Raw genomic sequence first — 16,657 nt, 5'->3', positions numbered from 1 at the left:
TACGAACATCATAACATCTAATTACGCCCCCGTAATTGACTACAAAACCCAAAATTTGCGCGTATCCGCAAATCCTTGTGCATATTTGCCGCCAACCCCTAAATCTACGAACACCCGAAATCAGTGCTCACCACCATATTTGAAGATTCAACTTTAAATCCGTGCGCATTCTCAAATCCAAGTTCACATCATAATAGTGTGCACCACTTATTCTCAGACACTGCCCAATATCTGCGCGGCCCAATTCAGTGCGCACCCCAAAACCGCTAACATCCTGACTTGCAGTTTAGAATCCTTTCAAGAATTCAGAAAATGGATGCCTTAACATGAAAACGCGCACACAGCCCAAATTCCACGTGCAACTTCTGATCCGCCAACACGCCCAAATCTTTATCTCACCCCATATCCGTGTTTACATGTACACAATCCCGAATCCATATACACCTGAAATATGTGCACCACCACTAGGTGCGCACCCTAAAATTCATGCGAATATCATACCCGCGGAGAAACCCACTTGTACTTTAGATTATCCCAGAGGAAGTATCATTTAACATACTTTATGTCAAATTTCAAATTACATTCATTATTCACGTGATCTAAATGAGACAACTTTGAGATTTTGCACACATCCAAACTGCAGACATCCCAAATACGTGAGAAATCCATGTGCATCTCCAAATGCAAATACATCCCCACAACTTCAAAACCGTGTACACACACACGCTAATTAAATTATCTCAAAATAATAATTTCAGACATACACAAGATGACAAAATCTGTGTACAACGAGCCCCACAAATGAATTTGGGGGTTTCAGCGTGTTTGGGCTGTGCATGGATTTGGTGATGCGCACCAATTTGACGAAGCACATGGATTTGGTGATGTTCGCTGATTTGGGTTGCCTTTTCAATCATGAGTTTGACGGATCAAAATTTGCGTGCGGATTATTAACGTCGAGGCTGCCATTTTCTCAATTGCTTTTATTGATTGTTACTCAGGGAAAATCTGATGTACAAGTGGCGGAGTCCGTGGGTTTCGGGTTCGCACTGAATTGGCGATTGGGCAATTGTATTTTTTGTCGTCGAATTTTTTGGGTTCTACACGGTCTTGTGGTTCATATGGATCTGGGGTTGTGCATGGAATTAGGAGCGTTCTCTAATAAAGGATTGCAAACTGATTTAGGGGAGTGTTCCGATATAAGGGTGCGCACCTTTTTAGGGATAGCAAATTTACGGTAGTTAGCGAATATGTGAGTCTCCACGTTTTTGTGAGCGCATATCGATTTGTTGACTTACGTAGGGACTCTGGGATACGTGGTGGTTTTTACTGTTAAGACAGCCGTTTTGTGTTTGCAATGATTATCCGTCTGGGTCATCTAATATGATTATCCGTCTGTGTGCTCTCGTATTTGAGGATGTGCGCAGATTTGGGGGTGAGGACGGATTTTAGTGATCAGTGTCCAGTTCGGGGTGTAATCTTGAATATGGGGCTACACACGGATTTGGGTTGACATGCAGATTTGGGTGTGTCGCCGATCTGCAAAAGGATTTTGGCGCACATATGGCTTTCTAACCTCGAGACATTTTCTGAATTGATTGAAATGTTGCCTGTCTGGGATAATCCATTATGAATCTCGGGTGTCAGCGGGATTGGGATGCGCACCGATTTTGGGTTTGCGCAGATTTAGGGCTGTTTCGGCAAATATGGGTGGCAAATGATTTGCGATGCGAAAAGATTAACTGAAAACAGCCGATTTGGGGGTACATACAGATTTGGTCTCTTTAGGAGAGTTTCGGCGAGGACGTGTGCACAGTGATGGGTGGATTTGGAACCACATACGTATTCGATGGTGCTTTCTGATTGGGAGGTTGCACAATCTTAGGAATGTATCAACCAATATGGGTGCACAGGACGTCAGTATGGATTTGGGGTGCACACGGGTGCCTGACGATTGGGGATGAGATCAGGTTTAAGTGTGTGTCGGCGCATATAGGTGCACATGAATTTGTTGGTGTCGGTCGATTTAGGGTTGTGGTAAATCTCAAAGTCATTTCATTTATAGTGTCTTCAATAATAGCTGCACTATGTTCTCGCGATTTCTTTAAGGTGAATGCTGTCACTCTAAAGTGACTCTTCCTTTGGGAAAATCAAATGTGTATACGTGGGTGTCAGCAGGTTTGGTGGTGTACACGATCTTAGATGCTCCCGGATTTGGGGGTGTCTTTGGATTTAGGGTCCTGACAAATCTCGCGGTTGTTTCATTGATAGGTTCTTTATTAATAAATACACTTTCATTTTTCTACTCTGCTCTTGCTGTGACTTTTAAGTTGGAGGTTGTTACTTTGTGAACTATTTGAAATTATTTCTCCTCTCTGATGACCTAATCTGAAAGTGGGAGGTGTTGACGAGTTCGGAGTGGATTTTTAGATGTCGCAGGAATTGGGTATAATGGCAAAATTCAAATTGTTTCTTTTACAGATACTCGGATACACATTGGACTTTAACGTTGAGTTTTGTTCTTGCTGCTTTTAATGTGAATTAAGCTCTCTTGTGAAATGTTTGTAATGATTTTTGATCTAGGATAAATAATTGTACATGTAGGGGCGGACTCGGATTTGGGGGTTCTCAGAGATTTTAACAAGTGCGCGGCGAGTTTGTGTACACACGGATTTGGGTGGCGGTGGATTGGGGAGCGTGACGAATTACAAGGTTGTTTCACTTATAGATACTTTAATAATAGAACTTGGAACTTTGTTCTAGAGTTTTGAACGTGCAATTGTTTTGTGAACTGTTTGACCTGACTCGTGATTTCAGATAATCCAGCGTGCATGTCGGTTTGTGGTCAGGACTGGGGTGCATATGGATTTAGGGTGAGCTCTTATTTGGTCATGCACACAGATTTATGGTTGAATACGGATTTGGGAATGTGCGCAGATTTAGGCGTCTGTTGTCTAAAATGGAGCTGCACAGGTTACACCCAGATTTGTGCGTGTCAAACGATCTGGAGTTACAGATGCATTTCGGGATGAGTGCCGATTTTAATGTCGAAACAGTCATTTTCTGCTCGATTTGAAATGATTCCTGCTCTGAGATAATCTGTTATGCATGTTGGGGAGTCAGCGTGTATGGAGTGAGCACTGATTTTTGGGATTACGCAGATTTAGGGCGGTGTCGGCAAATATGCTCTCACACGCCAGTCTGGGGATGCGAACAGATTTAGTGATGTGTACGACAATATAGAGGTGCGCACTTATTTGTAACGCTTATTGATCTAGGAGCATGCAGGCCAGTATGTGGATGTTTACAGATTTCAGCAAATATATCATCACACACTAATCTGAGGATGCGAACAGATTTAGTGATTCGGAATTATTAAATATCTGAAGGTTGTTCCATTCATAGATAATGTCAGAATCAATGCACCTTGAACTTTCAGCATTATTCTTGTAATTTTATGCTGGAGGCAGGCATTTTGTGAACTGTTCGAAATGATTCTTGCCCTGTGATACTGTACGGTGCATGTACGGGTGTCAGCGGGTTTGTGATGCCCATTGAATTGAAGATTACACAGAGTTAAGGCAAAATCGTCAAATATGTAGTGTACACAGTTTTGGCACTGCTCCTGGATTTAGGCATGCGGCAGATTTAGGGGTGTGCTCTGGAATATGGGGTGTACACGGATTAGTAGATGAGCACAGATTCGGGTATCTCGGCGGATTTAGGATAGCACAGCATTTTTGTGTGCGTGCGCATTTGCGGTGTATTTGGGATTGTGACGAATATCACGGTTCTGTCACTTGTACATTGGTGTATCTACAGATTTGGAGGTATGACGAATTTCGAGGCTGTTGCCTTGTGGCAGTAACCTTGTGCGCTCTCTGAAATGATCCTTGCTCATGGATAATCCAATCTGCATTGGAATGTGTCAGAGAGTTTGGGGAGAACGAATTTGTGGTTGCATGTGGATTTGGGGGAGCACACGAATTGAACTGTCTGTGGATTTTTGTTTCCAACTCATGTGGGGGTTGCTTACGGATGTGTTGCTGCGCACAGACTTGGGGAAGGAACTTGTGTTTTGTGCACATTGATTAAGGGATGCACAAAGAGTTAGGGATTTGTCCGCCAACGTGGGTAGCACCATAATTTGGAGAAGCACTAAGATTTAAGGATAGGTATGCCAAATAAATTTGCACATATTTCATGTTTTTTTAAGTGTTTCTAAGTGTTTTGGTGCACTTAGATCGGGGATGTGCACAGATTTGTGCGCCGCGGCTGGTTTAGGGGTGCACACGAATTTCGTGATGTCGGTCTATCCTATGAGCTTAAATAGGAATTATGGAACTGTATTCTCAGATCCCTCTGCTCTCCCTCATTCCTCAATTCCCTAACAATTATTGTATAAGTCTACCCAGGTAGCTCCGGCCAAAGTGCAATGGTTCTTGATCCCATCTGGATGGAATGTCACATTAGATTCCAACTGCAAAATGTTCGGTCCGTTTTTCCAGATGCTTCACTGACGCTGAAAGTTTTCATTAACTACTTCGCAGCCCACTCACGCTCTGAACCCAGGTGTCATCTGCAAATCAGATTTCTCATATTACAATTGACTTATATAACCTGTTCCTTAGAATGTTTCTTAATAATTTTGGGGGCGCACACAGATTTGGTATTGTCGGTGTATTTGAGGTGCATACTAATTTGATTTACGGACAGTGTGCAGATTTGGGTGTGTACGCATATTTTGTCATTTTGTGAAATGGTTTTGGGATAATCTAGTTTTCAAGTAGGTGCGTCCACGGGTGTCAATTTGTACATAGACATAAGGGTACACACGGATTTGGAGGTGCGCTCGGATCTCAGTGTTCTCACAAATTTGGTGTGTCTGCGGATTTGTAGGTATGGCGAAGCTCAAAGTTGTTCCATTTATAGATAGAACAACAAAAATGTAATTTGAACTTCGACACCTATCCTTGTGTTTCTTGTTTTCTTCTTTTTTGGCAGCCATTATGTCACAATTTGAAATGATTCTTAGTCTGAGATAATCGAAAATGCATTTGGGTTTCTCAGCAGCTTCATACAGACACACACACACAAGTACACACACACACACACACACACACACACACACACACACACACACACACACACGGGGTTTGGGGGGCGCTCTTACTTGAGGATGTGCGTATATTTTGGATTACACACGGATTTGGGAATGCGTACAGATTTAGGTGTATGTTGTCGAGTATGGGGATGCACGTGGATTTCGGGTTACTCACAAATTTGGTTGTGTCAGCGGTTTTGAAGTTGATCACGAATTTTTGGCTGCGTGCGGTGTTTAAAGTCCAGGCAGCCATGTTCTGAACTGTTTGAAATTATTCCTGCTCTGGGAATATCTGATGTGAATGGGAGAGGAATCAGCGGGTTTGGGGTGCATACTGAATTGGACATTGAGCATATTTAAGGTTACCTTCTCGAATATGTGGATGCAATTCTATCTGGCAGTTGAGCAGATTTGGGGGTGTGTTCTCCTGTAATGGACGCACACGGAAATGGTGCTGTGCGTAGATTTACGCTGTGTTGTCGAATATGGGGGAGCACACGGATTTGGGATTAACTGTTTAAAATGTTTCTTAATCTGAGATAATCTAATGTGCATATGCGGTTGTCAGCGGGTTGAGTGCACATGGAATTTGGGGCTGCGCTCTTATTTAGTGACGTGAGCAGATTTGCAGGTGCACACGGATTTGGTGATGTGTCTGGATTCAGCGCTGCATCGTCTAATACAGAGATTACACTGATTTGACGATGTGTACAGATTCAGCGGTGTGATGTCGAATACAGGGGTGCACACTTATTTGGGGATGTGCATATATTTAGGGGTGTATAAGCCAATACCGGGATGTTTACCGATCACGGGCTTCTCAGAGATTTGTAACTTTTGTCGATTTATAGTTGCGACGCATCTTAAGGTTGTTGTATTTAAAGATACTTCTAAAATAAATGCACTTTGAACTTTCAACAGTAATCTTGTTATTCTATGCTGCAACCTGCTATTTTGTGAACCGTTTGAAATAACTCTTGCTCCACATATGGCCCACCTGGATTTGGAGTTGCTCAGGCATTCCGAGCAGAGTCCGATTTTTAATGTTGAGGCCCATTTCCTTCCCCAGTTATATTCCGGCTGGATTTAGTCCTAAAACTGCTGGAGAAAGTGCGGAAAGGACAGATGCTGCTTTCTCCCGGCAGGCATTAGTTTTTAGGGCCAAGTGCTCCGGTCACGGTTTGTCACCCTGCAACCTGATCCTTCAATCTCTTTGAATTATGAAGGACATCAAGGGATGTCTCCCTCCAGCAGACTTCATCATGGTCTTCATGACTCCAGTATTTCTACTATTTTTTAAAATGTTTCCTAATTGAACACGCGATTTTCTATGTTTTATCGCCGAGCAGCAGTGAACTATCTGATTGGCCTTGCAGAATTCTCTTTGGGAACGTAGGCTGCCAATGTGTGAACTGGTTGAAATGGTCTTTGTTTTGAGATAATCTAACGTGCATGTAGGGATGTCAGTGGGTTTGTGGCTCACACTGCTTTGGGGACTGTGCAGACAGAGCTGTCTTTACGAATATGGGGTTCACAAGGTTTTGGGAATGCACTTGAATCCGGGGATGTGGCAGATTTTGGGATTTGTTCTCGAATTTAGGGTCCACACGTGTTATTCAATGTGCACATATTTAGGCGTGCCTTGTCGAATATGGGTGTGCACACGTACTTATTGTTAAACTGAGAGTTGCGACTCTCGGCCGATCTACAGTTCAAATCGTATTTTGGGGTACTTGGGAATTTTAATGTCGAAACAGCCATTTGCTGAACGGTTTGAAATGATTCTTGCTCTGGGAAAATGTGATGTGGTGTGTCAGCGTGTTTGGAGAGCTCACTGATTTTCTGACATGCGCAGATTCCGGGGTGTGTTTTCAAAGATGGCCGTGCACATGTATTTGGAATACATATAGATTTGGCTGTTTTTGGCGGATCATGGTTTGCGCACGAATATTTGCCTGCGTGCAGATTATTGATGACGAGGATGCCATTTTCTCAACTGCTTGAAGAGATTCTTTCTCTGGGAAAATCTGATGTGCATGTGGGAGTTTCAGCAGCTTTGGGGTGCGCACTGAATGGGGATTACGCATATTTAGTTTATGTCGGCGAAAACGGGAGAGCACACGTTCTTGGGGAAGACATGAATCCGGGGGTGCGCACGAATTTAGGTGAGTTCTCGAAAATTGGTTTGCACACGTGCGCTGATTTAGGGGTGTGAGCTCCAATATGGGGATGCCGATCTTTTGTGTTTGGAGTGAATCTTCGTCTGTATAATTTAATGTGCATATGGGAAAATGCGCAGATCTGGGGGTGCACGTGAATTTTAGTGATGTCCGCATTTTAAGGGGGTATTTTAAATATGGGGGTGCACACGAAATTGGGTGACAACCAGATCTGGGTGTGTAGGCCGATCTGCAAACGGATTTTATTGCCGTGACAGCCATTTTCTGCTCTGAACCAGATCTTTGTAACAGCTGGCTCACTACGTTACGTATTAATCCAGGTTCGAAGTACGTCTGTCTGAAGTGTTACACACCTTTTGTGACATAAACTGACCTCGGCCTCGGAGCCACCGGGATAATTAACCGGGTCCAGTCTGGCCTTCAATTTGGCGTTCCTTGTCCTCGTCTCTGCCTTTTATTCAATGCTACTTGCTCACCTGTGGTTCTAGTTCCTTCTCCATCGCCCATTCCCCAACAGCAGGCATGCGCATACTACATGTTAATGCCCGGGCAGCTGCATCAAATTCCCCAGTCTTTCAGTACATGTATAAAACCCGTGCTCCTTACATCAGTCGCTCCAAATGCTGGAAGAGAGTCCAATAACGTGTGTATACGATGAACTCCTGCAAAAGTCGTTAGCCACATATTTACCTGGACTTCCTTAGCATCTCTTCCCTCGTCAGATCACTAATCCGGAGCTGCTAGTTCTTAAGCCATGACCCTTTGGAATCACTAAATTAACTTATTTGGAAATGTTGGGGGATCTATAGGCTTGCATAGCACGACTTTCCTGTTCCTCCACACTGCGATCAAATCTACCATATGTACTCTGTAATTCAGTTTAAAATTTTATTGTGTATGAACTTTTTATTGTGATGAAATTCTACGCTATCCACAATATCACATAGGTGTCCTTGATTCATTTACAGATGAAGCGAATAATAATGAGCCACGGCGCCCAGTAACCTCAATTTTACCCCAGCCTAATCGCTAGGTTGTTTTCTTTTTTTTCATTTACCTTGTGAGAATACCCATAAATATCACGGAGAGGATGTACAAATTCCTTCCAGAAAAAAAAACACTAGAATGAACTTCGATTTCCATTGCTCCGAGCTGGAATCGTCTGATTCTAATCGCTATGCTACGTGGAGCCCCAAACTGCAAGTTACCAACCCACATATCCACTTCTTCTCTCAAGTCATTTACAAATATCAGAGAAAGCAGGGTTACAGAACAGATCTTTTGGAAACTCCCCATCTACAGCCAGCCCCATACTCACCATGCCTCCCGACGTTCTGGATCGAGCTATTGTGGGGGCTCTTGTCAAATGCCTCACTCAATTCCATACACAGATCATCCATCTCCTTAACTTGTTTTGTCACTCTCTCAGAAAATCATTCAGGTGCGTAAGGTATGACCTTCCCCTCACAAAGCCATTTGATTACCTGTGATTATGCTTCTCCAATTATTTGTCAAACCTATCGTGAAGAATCCCCTTCAAATGTTTCGCCTCCATTAATGGCAGTAGTCACTGTTTTATAATTCACAAGAGTATCCTTACTACTTATTACCCGTCTTAACAAAGCTTATATTTAGAGTTTATACTTCGATATCACCCGCTCACGATGCAAATTAATAAACATCATGGACCAGCCACTGAAGGACTCAGAATGATACCTCAATTCAGCTTTCTCTGGAGAATGTAATATGTGAATACAAACTGGCGCTACTCCCAACATCTTTCTAATTGTATAAATAGTTTATCCCCGATCGTGTTTGTTTAGAGAGACTCTCCAATTTCCCAGGTGCGTCAGTTCAAAATTATCTGAACCTTTGCTCCATTAATTATCAAGTTTCTGTTTCTATCACACTATCCTTTACAACCATTCTTTGCTTGTTCTTTGTCCAAGGTCAGTTCTGCGTTGACATAGTCGAATATCTCATTGACACTGACTAAGATTAGACCAGTCAGAAGCAAGAGACAAACTGCAGACTCTAGAATTCCAAAGTGCTGGAGGAGCTCTGCAGGCCAGGCAGCATCTGTGGACAAGTGTAAACTGTGTTTTTTTATTTTCCTCTCTCTCCAATTCTGCTGCCTGAGCTGAAGCCTTTCGCCAGCACTTTGTGTCGGATTAGATCATATCAGTTCCCATTTCGCTTCGCTGTGCCTTTTGTTCTTGGGTTCACAGCATCGCCTCGTCCACCTAACACCGCTCCTCCACCTTCCCTTTGAAAGCTAACATTCTGTTACTGGAAGTTAGTTCAAATCGGAAAACAAAAGGAAAAGCTACAGGTAGGGACAGAGGAGAAAATCACCGTGAAGTAAAGGACGGGTAATGATGGGAGCAGGAGTGGTTACTATCGACGAAAGTATACTCCAAATCAAGCTTTTTTGTCAGAATCGGAAAGAAGGGTTGACAGGTTCGCCTCAAGGCACAACTTAAGCGGGACGAGGGTGACATGCAAAGGGGATTTTTCAGGGATGCTGAGTCCAGTGGTGCCGTCGCGATCGACTGTATATATTCGGAGTATAACTGTAAGGCAACACACACAAAATGCTGGAGCAATTCAGCAGCTGGATGGCAACTTTGGAAAAGAGTAAACATTCAACTATTCGGGCCGACAACCTTCATGATTTTGTGTGTGTTGTTCTGCATTTCGATCATCGACAGATTTTCTCCTGCTTTGTTTGAAACTCTGTTCATCATATTGTTTCCGTTTATTACAAGTGGGAGTACAGAATAGGAGCGTGAAGGCAGCTGAATTGTACAACTGCATGTCATTTATTTCCATATTTTAATGAGTTTCAAAATCCGATTCAGTGGGTATTTCACTACATTCTTGAGATCCTCTCGGAATTTGCTCTGAGTCAGGGCATAAATACACGTGTTGGTGCAGGAACTGAGGATCCGCAGCATTCCCGATGTCTCTTCTATAATGTAAACGGGATTCATGACAGAATAATAAACAAAACTCATTGAAATCCGTTGATAGATGAAAAATACCACACGTGTTCCCCACAACATTATGAAACTACCGGTTATGCTGAAGAGCAAAACGATGGATTTCCGTCGGTTCTCCATCTCCCGGTCCTTGTCATTCTCTCGACTTTTTTGTCCCCGGATACTCCTGCGGGCTCGACTGACCACCAGAATCCGCCTGGCTGTCAGAATATTGAAAAACAAAATCAGAAAGAATGGGACACAAGGGGTAAAAGTGCGGTAAAACATCTCAAATACCACCCATGAGGGAGAGTTTCTGTAGCTCGGTGTAAGAACACAATACCAGGGGATACCATCAACTACTATCATAGGCTCGTATACAAAGCCCCATGGGACACACTCCAAACAGGCCAGCGCACTCACTGTCCCGATAACCACAGCCGCCGTTTTCTCGGTGCAATATTTTGTTTTCAGCTTCTCGCAGCAAATAGCCACAAATCGATCGACGGTGAAAGAGACAGTCAGCCAGACAGAGGCAGTAGTGCTCGCATGAATCAGCCATCTAGCGATACTGCACACAGGAGTGATAAACAGGAATGATCGGCGAAAAAAAAGCCAAGCAGTCCACGTCAGGAGCGGAAGCGAGATAACGACCAGGAGATCGGCCGCTGCCATTCCCACCAGATAGAGAGTTACACATTTGGTGAGACCGCACTTATCCCGGGACAGGATCACAATCGCCATCAAGTTCGCTGAGGAGAGAGGGGAAATAGGAAATTGAGAAAATACTGAGTAAAACCCATTGCCGTAGTTTTCGGGGATCATGTAATATTCCCATTTCATTGTTGCATTCAGCGGTAGAAGGATGAAGAGAGAGTCAAGAGCTGGCTGAGTTTAGACATTAAAATTAAGTTAAATGATTTGAATTGGGATTCCTTTCTGATTACCAAAAATATGAAGAGGCAGTGGACAGATGAAACTAGGTACCCCCAGAATCAGTACAGTTTGGAACATTTTTATCTGCTTCATCCGCGTCTGATACGAATGAAATGAATCAATTCGGACGCCGATGGCGGGATTCTTGCATTAAACAATCATCAATTTCCCTGTGACTCCCTGTCAGCAACAGAACAGCCGAAGGACACAACAGAAGCAGGAATTCCCGGAATCACTCATCCAGAAAAAACAGAATACGTGGGAAAGCAGTTAACGTGTATTTTCTGAGCTGTTTTCAGAGAGCCCCCATGACACGACTTTCTCTTACTCTTTCTATACAAGCTGCCTGAGGCTTTGTATTTCCAGCATTTCCCGTGTTTGTTTCCTATTCCAGCATTTGCCACCTCGCCGACTTTACAGCAGAACTTTGACTGAGGCAGCAGTCACAGCCTAGTCTGATACAGCCTCTCAGATATACTTGACGCCCCCGACTGACTCCATCACAGGGAAGCCGAGAGAATAATCCAACATCCAGTAGCAGGCACGGTGACACAGTCAGATGTCTGTAGCGGTGTCAGATATGGATATATTATAATACATTTTACAGTATTTATAGTTATATGGATAATATAATACATTTCACAGTGTTGGTAGTTATGAATCAACACGTCGGTTTGGTTAATTGATCAGCAACAACGTCGTTGTGCTGTCCAGCAACTGCTTCACTTTCTGTCACACCGCTCACTTTTACTGAAAATCCTCAATCTTCCTGCTGCAACAGGGAGCTCCTCAAATTTGCTGAATCGTTACCACTAATCGATTGTTTGATCATGACACTTACCTCACACAACCGCTCATATACCAATGCAGACAATCAATTAGCATCATCTCCGCGGCAGTATAAACACAGTATTTGCAAATGCAGTGTAGCTGCTTCGAGACCAATAGCACAGAGACCCAAGCATCATATTATTGAACTCAAACCGCTGGAAGATGTCTGCCTGTTCCACTGAGGTCTTCCGATGTTGGCGGATTCGCTGAATTCTTCCAGCGGTTTATTTTTAGATCCAGATATCAGAATCCACAGTCGCTGGCTTTGATTCCATTCCCAGTATGCCGAATACCAGGACTGGACATGCGGCTGTGGAAATCAGCGACAGAAACAATCACTATATTGGCATTAATTTCAGTTCCCCGCAACGGCAGCTGATACGGCAGCTTACCGAGAATTCCAAAGGCTGAAATAAAAGGATAGTAAATTTCTCCTATCCGCAAAAGGACTGGATAACCCATTTCAGTGATAAACTGCCAATTGTGTTGCTCCTGAATTCACAGCTCCTTCAGAAACTCTGAGATAATGTATTCAAAACTCCCTTAATTTATAGAAATGATCAGACTCCAGAGATACGGTTATGCCGCTGACTGACTACAGTCACTTGAACAATCATGGTGATTCAACACCATTCATTGTCTCTGATGTAAATATTGGGCCGACAGAGACAAGAACTTCTAAATTCCTGGGCATTACCTCAGCTGTTACTCACCTCGTGAAAAGAATGCCGATGCTCCATTGACAAACATCCGAAACAGCCACATTAACAAATTTCATTTTGTTGTCCGATAAATATCAATTTGAAAACGTGTCAGCGACACGTCCGACCCCTAACTTCTCTCCCTGTGGTTTTCCATTTTGAACGCCATGCTGGCCACGCACACACACACACACACACACACACACACACACACACACACACACACACACACACACACACACACACACACACACACACACACACACACACACACACACACACACACACACAGTGGCAGTGTTCAGATGACCACGATGCTGATGTGCAAATCATGAGAAAACTTGCAGATGCTGGAAATTCAAGGCAACACACACAAAGTGCTGGCAAAGCACTGCGGAGTTCCTCAAGAATTTTGAGATATTGCTGATGTAATGAGCTTGTAAGGGCATCTGAAACCCGTCAGAGGTCAAACGAAGAAATGCGTCAATTTGCAAAGGAAATAGTCAATAATAAATATTAAACATAGGATTCTAAATTGGGAGATGAATCGACGTAGGTTGGATGAAAGTGATTGAAAGAAAGGCAAGCGTTAGATGCAATAATATATCTGTGTGAAAGAGAGTCAGACCGTCAGATTGCCAATGGTACAGGCTACAACGGCCATTTCACACAACCGCCTGATATTTACCTTTCCCTCGCAGACCGACTTCCCTTCTACCAACAGGGAAAATATTCAATCAACTCCGATATTCCCTCTTGTCGAGGCACAAGAGCCGCCGCTCCTCTCTGACACACAAGGTGCGTTACAGAGCACAGAGAAACAGATAGCTCACCAGTTCCATTGTTTCAGACAGCAGAGAAATACAGATTCAGTCCCACAGTGAACCCAAGACCCAGACACAGATTATCAATACAACGTTTACACCGAAACACAGATGGTCAATATCTCCATTTTATGCTGTACAACTGCCTTACAGGTAGAGACGCAGACCCAGTCCCAAATCGCCACACACTGGGCTGGCAGTGTCAGTGTGGGTTCAGGAATGGACAAAGAAAAGGTAAATTGGGACATGATGAATGTGTTATTGGAAGAACTTAAGAAAGGTTCGGATATGCACATGGGTTTCCGTATAATATGCGTGTGTGAGAATTAGTCAGTAGGTCAATGTCAGTTAGATGAAACGAATGGACCACGTTCAAACATTTAGGTGACTCAGGGTTTGGGTCTGAACCCCAGCTGTTCACAGTCTATATTGGAGATTTGGATGTGAGGACGAACTTTATTATATCCATGTCGGCTGTTGTACAGATCTGAATTTCATGGTTAGTAGTGGGAAGGGCGCAGCGAGGGTTTGCGGATGCAGACAGAAGTGACGGAGTGAAGATGTGGTAGTCGGACAAAATATGGAGTTATTTGAGGCCATTCATTCCCAGACGGACAAACTAGAAAATCAATATTTACATGGGGCCAGAGTGAACGGTTCGGAGGGACCTGACGGTCATTGTCAACAAATCACTAAGAGTTAACATTCAGGTACTTCAGACAATTAGGGAGCCAAACAGTATTTTGTGTTGCGATACAGGGGAATTGGAGAAGATTTATAAAGATGTCTTACTGGAAGGAGTTCTACAGGGCGTGGTGAAAATGCACCTGGAATATTAGATCCAGGTCTTGTTACACTTCCATGTGAAAGTTATCACTATTGAAGAAAGGGGACCGAAACTATCCCCCACATTGACAGTATAGTTCCGGGCATGGCACACCTGCTGTATGCGGGGAGAATGAGTCTGTATCTCCTGAACTGTGAGGAGAATTGCTGGGATTTTTCAAATCATTCAGCGCAATTGCAGGGAGGATGTTTCCCCTGAATGATGGTTATATTACCATGTGCCACAGTCCAAGAATGAAGGAACGGATATTCAGGAAGAAGTGGAAAACAGATGTCCTTAATCAGTGATTCCATCCTCAGTTAAAACATACAATAGTACAGGACAGGAGGAAGCCATTTGGTCTGTGGTGTTGGGCTGACGTAAGTAAGCCAGTGATGCCTCATTAAATTAATCCCACTGCCTGAATGCACATTGATTATTATTTCCAGGTCTAGTCACAGTTCCCCAAGAAAGTTATCCATGCAACAGAGAGAGTGACGGGACTATTCCTTACACTGATTTGACAGCTTGAATAGATGGCAGGCTATCTTTGTGAGGGGAGAATGAATGAGCCGGGCTTGTTTTATCCTGAACTGTGAGGAGCATTGATAGATTATTTCAGTTAATTCGGACTGATTGCTGGGAGAATGTTTCGAATGAATGAAGATTATAATGGGTTACAGACTCAGAATGCAGGAAATAATATTCACAATGGAGTGGAAAATAAATTTCCCTCATCAATAACTATTTCTCAGTTACACAGTGCGGTACACGAAGAGACCCTTAGTCTGTAATGTTGGGCTGATATGATTAAGCAGGTGATGCCTAATTAAACAAATCACCCTGCCTGAGGTTTTGTCTATATCCGCTCCTTCTCTGAATTTGTTTGCCTGTTTCAGAATCTCATAAGTACCACAGCCTTCATTGCCACACCAGACACAGTTAAGGAATGGGATGACATTTTCTAGAGGAAACGTTACTATCAGTGTATCAAGGAACATACTAAAGTAAAAAAAAAATACTATTCCTGAAGAGTTAGTGGGACCAAGCTCTGATGTATCCAGGCGAATTGAAGGTGTTTATGTTAGAGCCATAACTGAATACAGGTTCTGAAGTTAATTTGCTTTGTAGATCCATTTATAACCGGTGTCCGACGCACTTGCCTTTGGCGCCAGTGAGTGCCCTTGATATACCGGGGCTTATCCCTCCGATGGTTACTTTTCTTCAAAGCTGGAGTTTATGGAAAAATATGTTGGAGTAACTGAGACCATTGACACAACACCGTTTTTGAGCCCAGATTGGATTGAAAAGGAAGGAATTATTATTCTTTGTGAAGGCACCAAAGAGAATGTGAAGAGAGAAGTAGAGAGAACTTTTTGGACATCTTGTCTATTCACCATGTGTTCAGAGCTGCTTTTGAGAAGGTGCAAGTTCCTGCTATATATGATGATGAGCGGAAAGGAGGAACAGTGAGGTGCATCCCGTCTAATCCTGTCATGTTACGTTCTGGAAGCAGCTGGTGCGACCGGAAACCGTACATTTGCTAAAATATTCAAGAAGTGGAAACAGGGATTGACTGATAACACGTTGGAATGCGAAGACGCCTTTTCCACTGGCAGTTCTGAATTTGATTTCGCCACACTGTTAGAGCAATCGAGGGCAAACTTTTCCGAGAGAGGTCTCGCCGACTTGTTCCAGCAGGGGATCAGCATATTTATCAGCAGCTGCTGTAACTGAAGGAAACTAAGTTTAGTCATGGAGCAAGAGCGCCTAAGCCGTCGGGAGACACGAGTGATAGACACGGGGAGACACGGTCCAGTAGTCAACCGGGACACACCAGTGATAGACACGGGGAGACACCGTCCAGTAGTCAGCCAGGAGACATGCGTGATAGACATGGAAGATACGATCCAGTAGTCTGTAAGTGTCACAAGGAGTGATTTAATGCGCAAACCATTCATTCTCCTGAATTCCCGAGAGTAGAGACCCAGAACCGTCACATGCTTCTCGCATGACAAAGCTTTCAACCCTGGAATAATTTTCTAAACCACCTCTGAACCGTCTCCAGTGACAGCACACCCTGTCTCAGACAAGGGGCTCCAAACTGCTCACAGTACTCAAGGTGCATTTCATCAGTGCATTTAAAAACCAGAAAACTACATCGCTGCATCCATACTCCATTCCTCTCGAAGTGATCGCAAACATCGCATTGGCCTTCCTCACCACTTTCGCAACCTGCATATGCACCTTCAGGGAATGCTGGACGAAGAACCT

The sequence above is a fragment of the Hemitrygon akajei genome, unplaced genomic scaffold, assembly GCF_048418815.1.
Source record: "Hemitrygon akajei unplaced genomic scaffold, sHemAka1.3 Scf000104, whole genome shotgun sequence".
NCBI lineage: Eukaryota > Metazoa > Chordata > Chondrichthyes > Myliobatiformes > Dasyatidae > Hemitrygon > Hemitrygon akajei.
This window is presented reverse-complemented; position numbering follows the sequence as displayed.